We start from the raw sequence: 16,000 nt of genomic DNA, 5'->3' as shown, positions 1-16,000 counted from the left end.
GGTGGACGCAAGAAGAATCACGGGTTACTTTCTTGTCATGGCAAGAAGAAATCACTTAGGGCCTCTTTGGATTGAAGGATTTTCATAGGAATATTGAAGGATTCCAATCTATTGGATTTTTTTTTAAAGAAGCCCTTTAGATCAAAGGAACCACACCTCCAAAATTCCTATGGATGCATTCCTACACCTCAATCCTATAGGAATTTCAACATCCACTATAACCTCTTTTTTACACTGATTCTCGTAGGATCGAGGCACTTTTCCTGTGTTTTTCCTGTGTTCCATTCAAATGACCATTCTTGTAGTTTTCCTCTATTTTGTAATCCTTTATTTTGCACCTACAATCCCGTCAAATTCCTGTGTTTTTTGAATTCCTTTGTTTTCTAATTCTGTGATCCAAAGAAGCCTTTACAATTTGCACTCCCTCACGTCTCGCTTGGTTTCTGTGTGCGTCGCCAGCTGCGTGCAAGAACGCTCCAGCTACTACTCCGCACATGCACACTTGCCCAAGCCGTAATGCATATCTGAATGCAAATATGACCTGACACAAATTGTTTTTCATGGCATCTAAAAGGGAATTCGTTTTCTTTGGGGTAAAAAGAACAAAAAATAGAGGAACCAGGGGCATCTAAAAGGAATTCTTTTTTTTTCTGGTAAAAAGAACAAAACAAGAGAAAAAATGGGGCATTCCGAGAATTGAACTCGGGACCTCTCGCACCCTAAGCGAGAATCATACCACTAGACCAAATGCCCTTTGATGTTTCGTTTTCCGAAAGTAAATATTTATTCTACTATCATACATACGTAAGTACTGCCCACACAGATGATCTGGATGTTTTCTTTTTCTAGAAAACACGACCTGAATCTGAGATGGGAGTCAACTCTCTTGTGGATCTGGCCATCACGCGAGCTTTCATGACATGCACTCACAGTGAATGATAAACAGTTCAGAAATGTACGCCTTATAGTTTGGCATGGAGGTAGTATGTAATCTCCGTTGCTCCGTAGCCTGACAAACATAGTCCTTCTATATACACTAGTTGAATGCTCGGGCGTTGTCATGGAATAACAAATTTTAAATGGAACAATCACTGTAACACAAAAGAATAATCATAACATACACACCTCTCTCCATATATATACAGACAATCGCCTCATGCCACTACTTGAGTTTCTTTCCTTGGCACACGTGTTATATTATGTTTATTTAAGTCGAACTTAATTAACTTCGGTTACACTTATAGAAAAATATCACCATTTCATATAGCTATACATTTGTCAATTTTCTCTTTATAGTTCTATTTTAGCTATTCTATTATGTATAACATTATAGTTGATGTGTTTCGCAAAAAAACATTATAGTTGATGTGTTGAAAAAAAATGTGAATTGTTGCCGTAAATACGACATGTACACCTACAACTAAATATGCCAGTGTCGCCCAGCTCCCGAGCGTCCCTTTCACGTCCTGATGGTGTCGCCGCCCGAGGGTCGTCTCCCTCGAACTCCCTCTCCCTATGTTGCATCTCCACGACCATGGCACTATGTTAATTGCCCGCAGTGGCGGGGGCAGGGGGTTGCCCGCAGGGGCCTGGCCCTCCCCCACGTCCTGATTTTCCTGCTATCATGCATATGAATAGTGGATTTTTTTACTGTTCCCTACCCCCACCTCAACATCAAATTTTAGGCATTTCTGCCACCGCCACTGGTTGCGCGGGAGCTTAATGTTGCCGCCTGTGAGCTAGTGCCGGTTCCAGCTACCAAAATCAATCAAGGTGAGTTAATGGCAAGCTAAACCCTACGAAAAAGCAAGGGTTGACAGTACTCGAAAATTAGTGAAGCTATAATAGATGGGTGCTTCTTGGTTCATTCATATCTAAATAGCTAGCCCCTACTAACATATTTCTTTCAACAAGCAAGCACACCACTTCATCATGCAACATACATGGAAAAAACCCACATCAAGATGCAAACATGCATGTCCTACAAACTATGCAAACATATATGAGAGTTTCCATTCTATTATGTTATTTGTATTTAATTAATATTTTACAACTATGCAATAATCAAACACAATAAATTATAAGCAAGCATGGAGAAGATTGTAAGCGACGGGATGGTATTCATTTGGAAGAAAAAGTTCGTTGGCGAGTGGTGGGATAGAAAACTGTGGGGGTAATGATTGCATCAACAGAATGTAAGAAAATTTCAAAATGGGATGCTACTTTTTAGGAATGGAGTATAGTATAGAGGCTAACACATTCTTCAGCCGTGTTGCTTTCACTCATGGGATTAACTCTTTTTTTCTTTAGTAGATTACTGCGGTTGTTTTGTTTGGTTTTATCTGCGCTAGCTTGGGTTTTAATGATGTTCCGATGATGTTTTTTTTTCCGCTCATATATCATGTTGGGCTGTGGGTGCTGGAGACGATTTTTATTCTGAGAGGAGACTGGAGTTGTTCGTTGCATGATTGTGGTGTCTTTTACACGTTTCCACAACTCGTGTTGATTGTGTGAACCCACTCAGAGCTCCTATTCCACACCGACACCTTGAAATTGCTTATATACTAGGTGGCCCAGGAAGCTCTCGCTCGCTCAGCTCGACTTCCTGCCCCGTTGCTCCCTTAGTGTTTTTCACTCGCTCCAGTGCAAGCTCAGGAAAAAAACAGCTATAAATTTTCTTATTTGCGAAATTTTGTTAAATCAAAAGATCTTAATGGATTTTTACAATGTTCATGAATTTAAAAAATATTCGTGGATCCCAAACATTGTTCACGAATTTCAAAAAAAAGGTTTCACAGTTTAACACGGACTTAAAAATGTTCATAAATTTTAAAAAATATTGAATTTTAGAAAATGTTCGTGACCAAAATGTTAAAATAGAAAATAAAATTTTTAAAACAAGAAAAAGGGAAAATCAGGAAAAGGGAAGATAGGAAAAAAGAAGGAAAATAACCAAAATCCCAAATACTTGAAAAAAAATCTAAATTTTTGAAAAATAATCATCAATTTTTAAAAAAAGTCAAAATCTTAAAAAAATCATGGATTTTGAAGTAAAAGTTCATTGATTTTGAAAAATATTCACAAATTTAAAAAATTATTCATCAGTTTTTTAAAAAGGGCTCATCAGGTTGAAAGAAAGTGCACAAATTAAAAAAAGGAAAACAAAAAAGAAATAGAAGTAGAAAAGTAAAATATAGAAGAAAAACTGGCAAACAAAAAAATGAAAATTAAAATAACACCAAACAGAAAACCGCTGTGTATTTTTAACATTGAAAAGAAAAAGAAAAAAGCAACCTAGGCACAAAAGGTCGGCCGTACCACCTAGTCATCCGTTTGGTACTAAAACTTGGAGGTACACAGTTCGAATCATACTTTAAAATATAAAAGAAAAGGTGAATGAGCCGGCTCAGATAAGAGGGGGTATGTGCGACAGTTTGCTAAAAGAACTAACTGGCTCTTAAGGCGCCATATAGGGTTTGGGGGAAAGGCGCCTGCGTGTGCCATAGACGGGCTGGCCAGAGGAAGATAGCGCCGGCCGCCGGCGTCCGCTGCGTGTCCGCACCGGGCAAATCCTATTTGACGCCTGCAGGCGTCAAAAGGACGAGCCTTCTCTGAAGCAAGTAGCCACTTGGGCCGAACCACGGACGGATTTCATTCGCTGCTATTTTCTTTGTTTCTTGCGGGTTTTTTTTTTCGTTTTTCTTGTATGATTTTTTACTTCCAGTTTTTTTCACAGATTTTGGCCGGTGTTCAGTTGTTTTGTTCCGATTTTTTATTTTTCTGTTTGATTTCTTTTTCCTTTCATTTTCTTTCTTTTACATTTATTATTTTTATTTTCTGTTTCTGTTCTTCTTCTCATTATTGCGTATTTATAGAGAAAGTTTGCCATGTGTTACAAAAATTGTCAATGTATTAAGAAAATGCTCATCGTATATTATGAAATAGTTCACCCTGCACTGTAAAAATGTTCATTGTTTATTACAAAAATAAATCATTGTATATTATTGAATTGTTCAACGTATATTAGAAAATGTTCATTGTGTATTACAAAAATGTTCATTGTATATTATTAAATTGTTCAACGTATATTTGAAAATGTTCATTGTGTATTACAAAAAATTTCATTGTACATTATTAATTTTTTCAATGTATATTAGAAAATGTTCATTGTGTATTTAAGTTTTGTTCATCATATATTAAAAAATTGTTCAACATATACCGATAAAATGTCCATTTTAGTATTTTAGATTTGTTCACTATTTTTTTATAAAAATGTTCACTATATTTTAAAATTTCTTCAACGCATATTATAAATCTGTTGAACATCCTTTTTTAAGGATTTGCCGCTTAAGATTGGCGATGCATCTAAAAGAGTCGAGGTAGCTAGTTCGGCTGGCTAGCCTCACTGGATTCTTGCATGAGGTCGGAGGTTCGATCCCGCGCATGCGCTTCTTCCTTTTTCGATTTTCACTCACATGGCATGATTGGGCCTGCCTGTGTGCTCGTCGCTTCAGCGAAGTCGCAATGATCGGACGCACACGGGCGGCGTATAGGAGCTCCCTCTGCACTGGTGTAAATCAGTCTTAAATTTGGGCCAAAAATATGTCTAATAGGACAAGAAAACGGACAGCCATCCCATTGTGTTGGCTCGTTGGGCCGTGTTTTCTGTCCGTTTAGACTCAAAAGGATATGGACGACTATGTATTAGTTTTGAATGAAACCCTAAATGCATCTTATACGGGGGAGGAAGTCAAAAGGGCTCTTTTTCAAATGTTTCCATCCAAAGCACCTGGTCCGGATGGGTACCCAGCTCATTTTTTTCAGAAGCACTAGGATGTTTGTGGTGAGGAAGTTACCAAAACTTTTATCCGAATTGTGGAGGGAGTAGAAAGTGACGAGTGCATCAATAAGACATGTCTAGTTCTTATACCAAAGGTGAAGAGCCCGACATCTTTATCTCAATTTCGTCCGATAAGTCTTTGTAATGTTCTATATAAGATTGCTTCAAAAGTCATTGCTAACCGCCTCAAGGAGATATTGCCAAAGATAATATCACCGGAGCAATCGGCCTTTGTCCCTGGTAGGCTCATTACAGACAATATCATCATGGCATATGAATGTCTGCACTTTATGAAAAGAAACAAGGCTCTGAAACATCGTCATTGTGCTTTGAAATTAGACATGATGAAGGCATATGATAGAGTTGAATGGGAATATTTGGAAGCGGTAATGCTCAAACTGGGATTCTCAACAGTTTGGGTCAACAGAATTATGGGAATGGTAAGATCAGTTTCTTTTCCAGTCATTTTCAATGGGAGAAAGTTGGAGGAATTTAAACCTACAAGAGGTATTCGGCAGGGAGACCCAATATCACCCTACCTTTTCTTGTTAGCAGCAGAGGGCCTTTCAGGCCTCGTCAAATCTAGAGATCAGTCATCGCATGTTGGTGGAATCCAGGTGGCCCCCTCGGCGCCTCCAGTTAACCATCTCTTTATTTGCTGATGATAGCCTGCTGTTTTTCAAGGCGAACGGTGCGGGGGCGACAAAGGTGTCAAACTTACTGAATTCATATTGCCAAGCGTCAGGGTAAACCCGGGCAAACGTCGGGCCGGGCCGGGTTTCGGGCCGGGCTTATAAAAGCCCGACCTTCATTTCCCAAGCCCGAGCCCGGCCCGAAGCCCGAAATACTCCCTGTTTTCAAGCCCGAGCCCGGCCCGAAGTCAAGCCCGAAGCCCGAAAGCCCGACCCGAACGCTGTTTTTTAGTGTACGCACGTGCAAGCCCGGCCCGAAGCCTGAAAGCCCGGCCCGAAATACATAAAAAATGAAGCCCGAGCCCGGCCCGAACTATCTTCCGGGCTGCAAAACTAGGCCCGAGCCCGGCCCGAACGTCAAGCCCGGCCCGGCCCGGCCCGGGTCGTCGGGCCGGGCTGCCCATGCCCGGGTTTACGTCAGGGCAAAGGATCAACAATAGTAAGTCATCTGTTTTCTTCAGTAAAGGGTGTTCGGAGGTGGTTAGAGAAGAGGTAAAAGGCATCCTTAGGGTACATACAGAAACTTTAAATGAGAAATACTTGGGGCTGCCGTATGATATAGGAACATAGAAAACATGGGCTTTCAAATATCTAAAGGATAGACTTTGGAGCAAAGTGAAAGGTTGGATTGAGAAAGCGATCTTTGCTGCAAGCAAGGAGATTTTGATCAAGTCAGTGGCCCAAGCGGTTCCGTTTTTCTCCATGTCTTGTTTCAAACTGCCACAGGGTTTATGTGAACATCTAAATAAACTCATTAGACAATTTTTCTGGGGCAGCAAGGAGGGGCAGCGGAAACCCTATTGGGTATCGTGGAAGTGTTGGAAATATGCCCTAGAGGCAATAATAAATTGATTATTATTATATTTCCTTGTTCATGATAATCGTTTATTATCCATGCTAGAATTGTATTGATAGGAAACTCAGATACATGTGTGGATACATAGACAACACCATGTCCCTAGTAAGCCTCTAGTTGACTAGCTCGTTAATCAATAGATGGTTACGGTTTCCTGACCATGGACATTGGATGTCGTTGATAACGGGATCACATCATTAGGAGAATGATGTGATGGACAAGACCCAATCCTAAGCCTAGCACAAGATCATGTAGTTCGTATGCTAAAGCTTTTCTAATGTCAAGTATCATTTCCTTAGACCATGAGATTGTGCAACTCCCGGATACCGTAGGAGTGCTTTGGGTGTGCCAAACGTCACAACGTAACTGGGTGGCTATAAAGGTGCACTACGGGTATCTCCGAAAGTGTCTGTTGGGTTGGCACGAATCGAGACTGGGATTTGTCACTCCGTGTGACGGAGAGGTATCTCTGGGCCCACTCGGTAGGACATCATCATAATGTGCACAATGTGATCAAGGAGTTGATCACGGGATGATGTGTTACGGAATGAGTAAAGAGACTTGCCGGTAACGAGATTGAACAAGGTATCGGGATACCGACGATCGAATCTCGGGCAAGTATCGTACCGATAGACAAAGGGAATTGTATACGGGATTGATTAAGTCCTTGACATCGTGGTTCATCCGATGAGATCATCGTGGAACATGTGGGAGCCAACATGGGTATCCAGATCCCGCTGTTGGTTATTGACCGGAGAACATCTCGGTCATGTCTGCATGTCTCCCGAACCCGTAGGGTCTACACACTTAAGGTTCGATGACGCTAGGGTTATAAAGGAAGTTTGTATGTGGTTACCGAATGTTGTTCGGAGTCCCGGATGAGATCCCGGACATCACGAGGAGTTCCGGAATGGTCCGGAGGTAAAGATTTATATATAGGAAGTCCTGTTTCGGCCATCGGGACAAGTTTCGGGGTCATCGGTATTGTACCGGGACCACCGGAAGGGTCCCGGGGGCCCACCGGGTGGGGCCACCTGCCCCGGGGGCCACATGGGCTGTAGGGGGTGCGCCTTGGCCTACATGGGCCAAGGGCACCAGCCCCTAGAGGCCCATGCGCCAAGATATAGGAAAAAGGGGAGAGTCCTAAAGGGGGAAGGCACCTCCGAGGTGCCTTGGGGAGGATGGACTCCTCCCCCCTCTTAGCCGCACCCCTTCCTTGGAGGAGGGGGCAAGGCTGCGCCTCCCCCCTCTCCCCTGCCCCTATATATAGTGGAGGGGAGGGAGGGCATCCATACCTGAGCCCTTGGCGCCTCCCTCCCTCCCGTGACACCTCCTCCTCTCCCGTAGGTGCTTGGCGAAGCCCTGCAGGATTGCCACGCTCCTCCATCACCACCACGCCGTTGTGCTGCTGCTGGATGGAGTCTTCCTCAACCTCTCCCTCTCTCCTTGCTGGATCAAGGCGTGGGAGACATCGTCGAGCTGTACGTGTGTTGAACGCGGAGGTGCCGTCCGTTCGGCACTAGGATCATCGGTGATCTGAATCACGACGAGTACGACTCCATCAACTCCGTTCACTTGAACGCTTCCGCTTAGCGATCTACAAGGGTATGTAGATGCACTCTCTTTCTACTCGTTGCTGGTCTCTCCATAGATAGATCTTGGTGATTCGTAGGGAAAATTTTTGAATTTCTACTACGTTCCCCAACAGTGGCATCATGAGCTAGGTCTATTGCGTAGATTCTTTGCACGAGTAGAACACAAAGTAGTTGTGGGCGTCGATATTGTTCAATATGCTTGCCGTTACTAGTCTTATCTTGATTCGGCGGCATCGTGGGATGAAGCGGCCCGGACCAACCTTACACGTACGCTTACGTGAGACCGGTTCCACCGACAAACATGCACTAGTTGCATAAGGTGGCTGGCGGGTGTCTGTCTCTCCCACTTTAGTCGGATCGGATTCGATGAAAAGGGTCCTTATGAAGGGTAAATAGCAATTGGCATATCACGTTGTGGTTCATGCGTAGGTAAGAAACGTTCTTGCTAGAAACCCATAGCAGCCACGTAAAACATGCAAACAACAATTAGAGGACGTCTAACTTGTTTTTGCAGGGTATGCTATGTGATGTGATATGGACAAAGAGGATGTGATGAACGATATATGTGATGTATGAGATTGATCATGTTCTTGTAATAGGAATCACGACTTGCATGTCGATGAGTATGACAACCGGCAGGAGCCATAGGAGTTGTCTTTATTTATTTGTGACCTGCGTGTCAACTTAAACGTCATGTAATTACTTTACTTTATTGCTAACCGTTAGCCATAGTAGTAGAAGTAATAGTTGGCGAGGCAACTTCATGAAGACACGATGATGGAGATCATGATGATGGAGATCATGGTGTCATGCCGGTGACGATGATGATCATGGAGCCCCAAAGATGGAGATCAAAAGGAGCAAAGTGATGATGGCCATATCATGTCACTATTTGATTGCATGTGATGTTTATCATGTTTATACATCTTATTTGCTTAGAACGACGGTAGTAAATAAGATGATCCCTTACAACAATTTCAAGAAGTGTTCTCCCCTAACTGTGCACCGTTGCGACAGTTCGCTGTTTCAAAACATCACGTGATGATCGGGTGTTTTATTCAGACGTTCAAATACAACGGTTGTTGACGAGCCTAGCATGTACAGACATGGCCTCGGAACACATGCAAAACACTTAGGGTTAACTTGACGAGCCTAGCATGTACAGACATGGCCTCGGAACACGGAGACCGAAAGGTCGAACATGAGTCGTATAGAAGATACGATCAACATGAAGATGTTCACCGATGATGACTAGTCCGTCTCACGTGATGATCGGACACGGCCTAGTTTGACTCGGATCATGTAATCACTTAGATGACTAGAGGGATGTCTATCTAAGTGGGAGTTCATAAGATGAACTTAATTATCCTGAACATAGTCAAAAGGATTTTGCAAATTATGTCGTAGCTCACGCTATAGTTCTACTGTTTAGATATGTCCCTAGAGAAAAATTAGTTGAAAGTTGATAGTAGCAATTATGCGGACTAGGTCCGTAAACTGAGGATTGTCCTCATTGCTTCATAGAAGGCTTATGTCCTTAATGCACCGCTCAGTGTGCTAAACCCCAAACGTCGTTTGTACACGTTTTGATAACTACGTGATAGTTCAGTGAAACGTTTTAGAGTTGAGGCACCAAAGACGTTTTTGAAACATCGCGAAACATATGAGATGTTTTGAGGGCTGAAATTGGGATTTCAGGCTCGTGCCCATGTCAAGAGGTATAAGACCTCCGATGACTTTCTTAACCTGCAAACTAAGGAGAAAAGCTCAATTGTTGAGCTTATGCTCAGATTGTCTGAGTACAACAATCATTTGGATCGAGTGGGAGTTGATCTTCCAGATAAGACGGTGATGGTTCTCCAAAGTCATTGCCACCAAGCTGTTAGAGCTTCGTGATGAACTATAACATATCAGGGATAGATATGATGATCCTTGAGGTATTCGCGATGTTTGACACCGCGAAAGTAGAAATCAAGAAGGAGCATCAATTGTTGATGGTTGGTGAAACCACTAGTTTCAAGAAGGGCAAGGGCAAGAAGGGATACTTCATGAAACGGCAAATCAGCTGCTGCTCCAGTGAAGAAACCCAAGGTTGAACCCAAACCCGAGACTAAGTGCTTCTGTGATAAGGGGAATAGCCGCTGGAGCAGAATTACCCTAGATACTTGGTAGATAAGAAGGCTGGCAAGGTCGATAGAAGTATATTGGATATACATTATGTTAATGTGTACTTTACTAGTACTCCTAGTAGCACCAGGGTATTAGATACCGGTTCGGTTGCTAAGTGTTAGTAACTCGAAATAAAAGCTACGGAATAAACGAAGACTAGCTAAAAGTGAGCTGACGATATATGTTGGAAGTGTTTCCAAGTTTGATGTGATCAAACATCGCACGCTCCCTCTACCATCAAGATTAGTATTAAACCTGAATGGTTTATTGAATCTCGATCGTAGTGATACACATTTTCATGCCAAAAGATATAAGATAGTAATGATAGTACCACTTACTTGTGGCACTGCCATGTAAGTCATAATGGTATAAAACGCATGAAGAAGCTCCATGTTGATGGATCTTTGGACTCACTCGTTTTGAAAAGTTTGAGACATGCGAACCATGTCTATTGGTGTATATGCATGAAGAAACTCCATGCAAATGGACCGTTCGGACTCACTTGATTTTGGATCACTTGAGATATGCAAATCATACCACATAGGCAAGATGACTGAAAAGCCTCGGTTTCAATAAGATGGAACAAGATAGCAACTTGTTGGAAGTAACACATTTTGATGTGTGCAGTCCAATGAGTGCTGAGGCATGCAGTGAATATCGTTATGTTCTTACTTCACAGATGATTCGAGTAGATGTTGAGTATATTTACTTGATGAATCACGAGTCTGAATTATTGAAAGGTTCAAGTAATTTCAGTGTGAAGTTGAAAGATCGTCGTGACAAGAGGATAAAAGATCTATGATATGATCATAGAGATGAATATCTGAATCACGAGTTTGGCACAGAATTAAGACATTGTGGAAATTGTTTCACAACTGATACAGCCTGGAACACCATAGTGTGATGGTGTGTCCAAACGTCATAGTTGCACCCTATTGGATATGGTGCATACCATGATGTCTCTTATCGAATTACCACTATCGTTCATGGGTTAGGCATTAGAGACAACCACATTCACTTTAAATAGGGCACCACGTAATTCCGTTGAGACGACACCGTTTGGAGAAACCTAAGTTGTCGTTTTTTTAAAGGTTTGGGGCTGTGACGCTTATGTGAAAAAGTTTCAGGATTGATAAGCTCGAACCCAAAGCGGATAAAATACATCTTCATAGGACACCCAAAACAGTTGGGTATACCTCCTGTCTCAGATTCGAAAGCAATAAGGGATTGTTTCTAGAATCGGGTCCTTTCTCGAGAAAAAAGTTTCTCTCGAAAAGAATTGAGTGGGAGGATGGTGGAGACTTGATGAGGTTATTGAACCATCACTTCAACCAATGTGTAGCAGGGCACAGGAAGTTGTTCCTGTGGCACCTACACCAATTGAAGTGGAAGCTTATGATAGTGATCATGAAGTTTCGGATCAAGTCACTACCGAACCTCGTAGGGTGACAAGGATACGTACTACTTCAGAGTGGTACAGTAATCCTGTCTTGGAAGTCATGTTGCTAGACAACAATGAACCTACGATCTATGGAGAAGCGATGGTGGGCCCGGATTCCGATAAATGGCTCGAGGCCATGTAATCCGAGAGAGGATCCATATATGAAAACAAAGTGTAGACTTTGGAAGAGCTACTTGATGGTCGTAAGGCTGTTGAGTACAGATGGATTTTGAAAGGAAGACAGACAATGATGGTAAGTGTCACCATTGAAGAAAGCTCGACTTGTCGTTAAGAAGTTTCCCGACAAGTTCAAGGAGTTGAGTGCGGTGAGACTTTCTCACTCGTAGCGATGCTAAGAGTCTGTTGGAATTATATTAGCAATTACTGCATTATTTATGAAATCTTGCAGATAGGATGTCAAAACATTGTTTCCTCGACGATTCTTGAGGAAAGGTTGTATGTGATACAACCGGAAGGTTTTGTCTATCTTGAAATATGCTAATAAGTATGCAAAGCTCCAGCAATCCTTTTGAGGACTGGAGTGAGCATCTCGGAGTTGGAATGTATGCTTTGATGATGATCAAAGATTTTGGGTGTATACAAAGTTTATGAGAAACTTGTATTTCCAAAGAAGTGAGTGGGAGCACTATAGAATTTCTGATGAGTATATGTTGTTGACATATTAATGATCAGAAATGACGTAGAATTTCTGGAAAGCATATAGGGTTATTTGGAAAGTGTTTTCAATGGAAAACCTGGATTAAGCTACTTGAACATTGAGCATCAAGATCTATAAGGATAGATCAAAATGCTTAATAATACTTTCAAATGAGCACATACCTTGACATGATCTTGAAGGTGTTCAAGATGGACCAGTCAAAGAAGGAGTTCTTGCCTGAGTTGTAAGGTACGAAGTTAAGACTTAAGGCTCGACCACGGCAGAATAGAGAGAAAGGACGAAGGTCGCCCCCTATGCTTAAGACGTAGGCTCTTCAGTATGCTATGCTGTGTACCGCACCTGAAGTGTGCTTTGCCATGAGTCAGTCAAGGGGTACAAGAGTGATCCAAGAATGGATCACAGGACAGCGGTCAAAGTTATCCTTAGTAACTAGTGGACTAAGGAATTTTCTCAATTATGGAGGTGGTAAAAGAGTTCATTGTAAAGGGTTACGTCGATGCAAGCTTAACACCTATCCGGATAGCTCTGAGTAGAGATACCGGATACGTATAATGGAGCAACAATTTAGAATAGCTCCAAGTAGAACAGTTATTTGGAATAGCTCCAAATAGAACGTGGTAGCTGCATCTAGGAGATGACATAGAGATTTGTAAAGCACACACGGATCTGAAAGGTTCAGACCCGTTGACTATAACCTCTCTCACAAGCATAACATGATCAAACCCAGAACTCATCGAGTGTTGATCACATGGTAAATGTGAACTAGATTATTGACTCTAGTAAACTCTTTGGGTGTTAGTCACATGGGGATGTGACCTTGAGTGTTAATCGCATATCGATGTGAACTAGATTATTGACTCTAGTGCAAGTGGGAGACTGTTGGAAATATGCCCTAGAGGCAATAATAAATTGATTATTATTATATTTCCTTGTTCATGATAATCGTTTATTATCCATGCTAGAATTGTATTGATAGGAAACTCAGATACATGTGTGGATACATAGACAACACCATGTCCCTAGTAAGCCTCTAGTTGACTAGCTCGTTAATCAATAGATGGTTACGGTTTCCTGACCATGGACATTGGATGTCGTTGATAATGGGATCACATCATTAGGAGAATGATGTGATGGACAAGACCCAATCCTAAGCCTAGCACAAGATCATGTAGTTCGTATGCTAAAGCTTTTCTAATGTCAAGTATCATTTCCTTAGACCATGAGATTGTGCAACTCCCGGATACCGTAGGAGTGCTTTGGGTGTGCCAAACGTCACAACGTAACTGGGTGGCTATAAAGGTACACTACGGGTATCTCTGAAAGTGACTGTTGGGTTGGCACGAATCGAGATTGGGATTTTGTCACTCCGTGTAAACGGAGAGGTATCTCTGGGCCCACTCGGTAGGACATCATCATAATGTGCACAATGTGACCAAGGAGTTGATCACGGGATGATGTGTTACGGAACGAGTAAAGAGACTTGCCGGTAACGAGATTGAACAAGGTATCGGTATACCGACGATCGAATCTCGGGCAAGTACCATACCGCTAGACAAAGGGAATTGTATACGGGATCGATTGAGTCCTTGACATCGTGGTTCATCCGATGAGATCATCGTGGAACATGTGGGAGCCAACATGGGTATCCAGATCCCGCTGTTGGTTATTGACCGGAGAACGTCTCGGTCATGTCTGCATGTCTCCCGAACCCGTAGGGTCTACACACTTAAGGTTCGATGACGCTAGGGTTATAAAGGAAGCTAGTATGTGGTTACCGAATGTTGTTCGGAGTCCCGGATGAGATCCCGGACGTCACGAGGAGTTCCGGAATGGTCCGGAGGTAAAGATTTATATATGGGAAGTCCTGTTTTGGACACCGGAAGAGTTTCGGGGTTTATCGGTATTGTACCGGGACCACCGGAAGGGTCCCGGGGGCCCACCGGGTGGGGCCACCTGCCCCGGGGGGCCACATGGGCTGTGGGGGGTGCGCCTTGGCCTACATGGGCCAAGGGCACCAGCCCCAAGAGGCCCATGCGCCTAGGGAACCCTAGAGGGAAGAGTCCTCAAGGGGGAAGGCACCTCCGAGGTGCCTTGGGGAGGATGGACTCCTTCCCCCCCTCTTGGCCGCACCCCAAAACCCATCTAGGGCTGGCCGCCGCCCCTAGGGGGTGGGAAAACCCTAAAGGGGGCGCAGCCCCCTTCCCCCCTATATATATTGAGGCATGGGGCTGCCCATAACACGCGATTTGATCTCTCGTTGGTGCAGCCCTGCCCCTCTCCCTCCTCCTCCTCTCCCATGGTGCTTGGCGAAGCCCTGCTGGATTGCCACGCTCCTCCACCACCACCACGCCGTTGTGCTGCTGTTGGATGGAGTCTTCCTCAACCTCTCCCTCTCTCCTTGCTGGATCAAGGCGTGGGAGACGTCACCGGGCTGTACGTGTGTTGAACGCGGAGGTGCCGTCCGTTCGGCACTTGATCATCGGTGATCTGAATCACGACGAGTACGACTCCATCAACCCCGTTCACTTGAACGCTTCCGCTTAGCGATCTACAAGGGTATGTAGATGCACTCTCCTTCTACTCGTTGCTGGTCTCTCCATAGATAGATCTTGGTGACGCGTAGGAAAATTTTGAATTTCTGCTATGTTCCCCAACAGACCATAAGCTCCAAAACTCACAAAGAGCAGGACCAAACAAGAACCGATAATATAGTAAGAAGAGGCAGGGGAGGTATGCCAACTAATAGAGGAGTGAAACCTCCAACCGAGAAGAACCGGCATAACCTCCAACATCGAAAACATCATAGAAGATGCGAGTGAACTCCGTTTTCGATGAACTCGAGCTTGTCACCAAGATGACCATAAGCTCCAAAACTCACAAAGAGAAGAACCAAACAAGAACCAATAATATAGTAAGAAGAGGCAGGGGAGGTATGCCAACAAATAGAGGAGTGAAACCTCCAACTGAGAAGAACCGGCATAACCTCCAACATCGAAAACATCATAGAAGATGCGAGTGAACTCCGTTTTCGATGAACTCGAGCTTGTCACCAAGGTGACCATAAGCTCCAAAACTCACAAAGAGAAGAACCAAACAAGAACTAATAATATAGTAAGAAGAGGCAGGGGAAGTATGCCAACAAATAGAGGAGTGAAACCTCCAACTGAGAAGAACCGGCATAACCTCCAACATTGAAAACATCATAGAAGATGCGAGTGAACTTCGTTTTCGATGAACTCGAGCTTGTCACCAAGATGACCATAAGCTCCAAAACTCACAAAGAGAAGAACCAAACAAGAACCGATAATATAGTAAGAAGAGGTAGGCGAGGTATGCCAAGAAATAGAGGAGTGAAACCTCCAACTGAGAAGAATCGGCATAACCTCCAACATCGAAAACATCATAGAAGATGCGAGTGAACTCCGTTTCGATGAACTCGAGCTTGTCGCCAAGACGACCATAAGCTCCAAAACTCACAAAGAGAAGAACCAAACAAGGGCCGATAATATAGTAAGAAGAGGCAGGGGAGGTATGCCAACTAATAGAGGAGTGAAACCTCCAACCGAGAAGAACCGGCATAACCTCCAACATCGAAAACATCATAGAAGATGCGAGTGAACTCCATTTTCGATGAACTCGAGCTTTTCACCAAGATGACCATAAGCACCAAAACTCACAAAGAGAAGAACCAAACAAGAACCGATAATATAGTAAGAAGAGGCAGGGGA

The 16,000-nt window shown here is 43.3% G+C and overlaps 1 non-coding gene across 1 annotated transcript; it reads right to left on the bottom strand.

The window, feature by feature from the left end:
- Positions 1–681: 681 nt before the first annotated feature.
- TRNAP-AGG lies at positions 682–753 on the bottom strand. Its single transcript has one exon. It is a non-coding gene; the product is annotated as a tRNA-Pro (tRNA).
- Positions 754–16,000: the final 15,247 nt, after the last annotated feature.

Source organism: Triticum dicoccoides, chromosome 6A (genome assembly GCF_002162155.2).
Source record: "Triticum dicoccoides isolate Atlit2015 ecotype Zavitan chromosome 6A, WEW_v2.0, whole genome shotgun sequence".
NCBI lineage: Eukaryota > Viridiplantae > Streptophyta > Magnoliopsida > Poales > Poaceae > Triticum > Triticum dicoccoides.
This window is presented reverse-complemented; position numbering and strand designations above follow the sequence as displayed.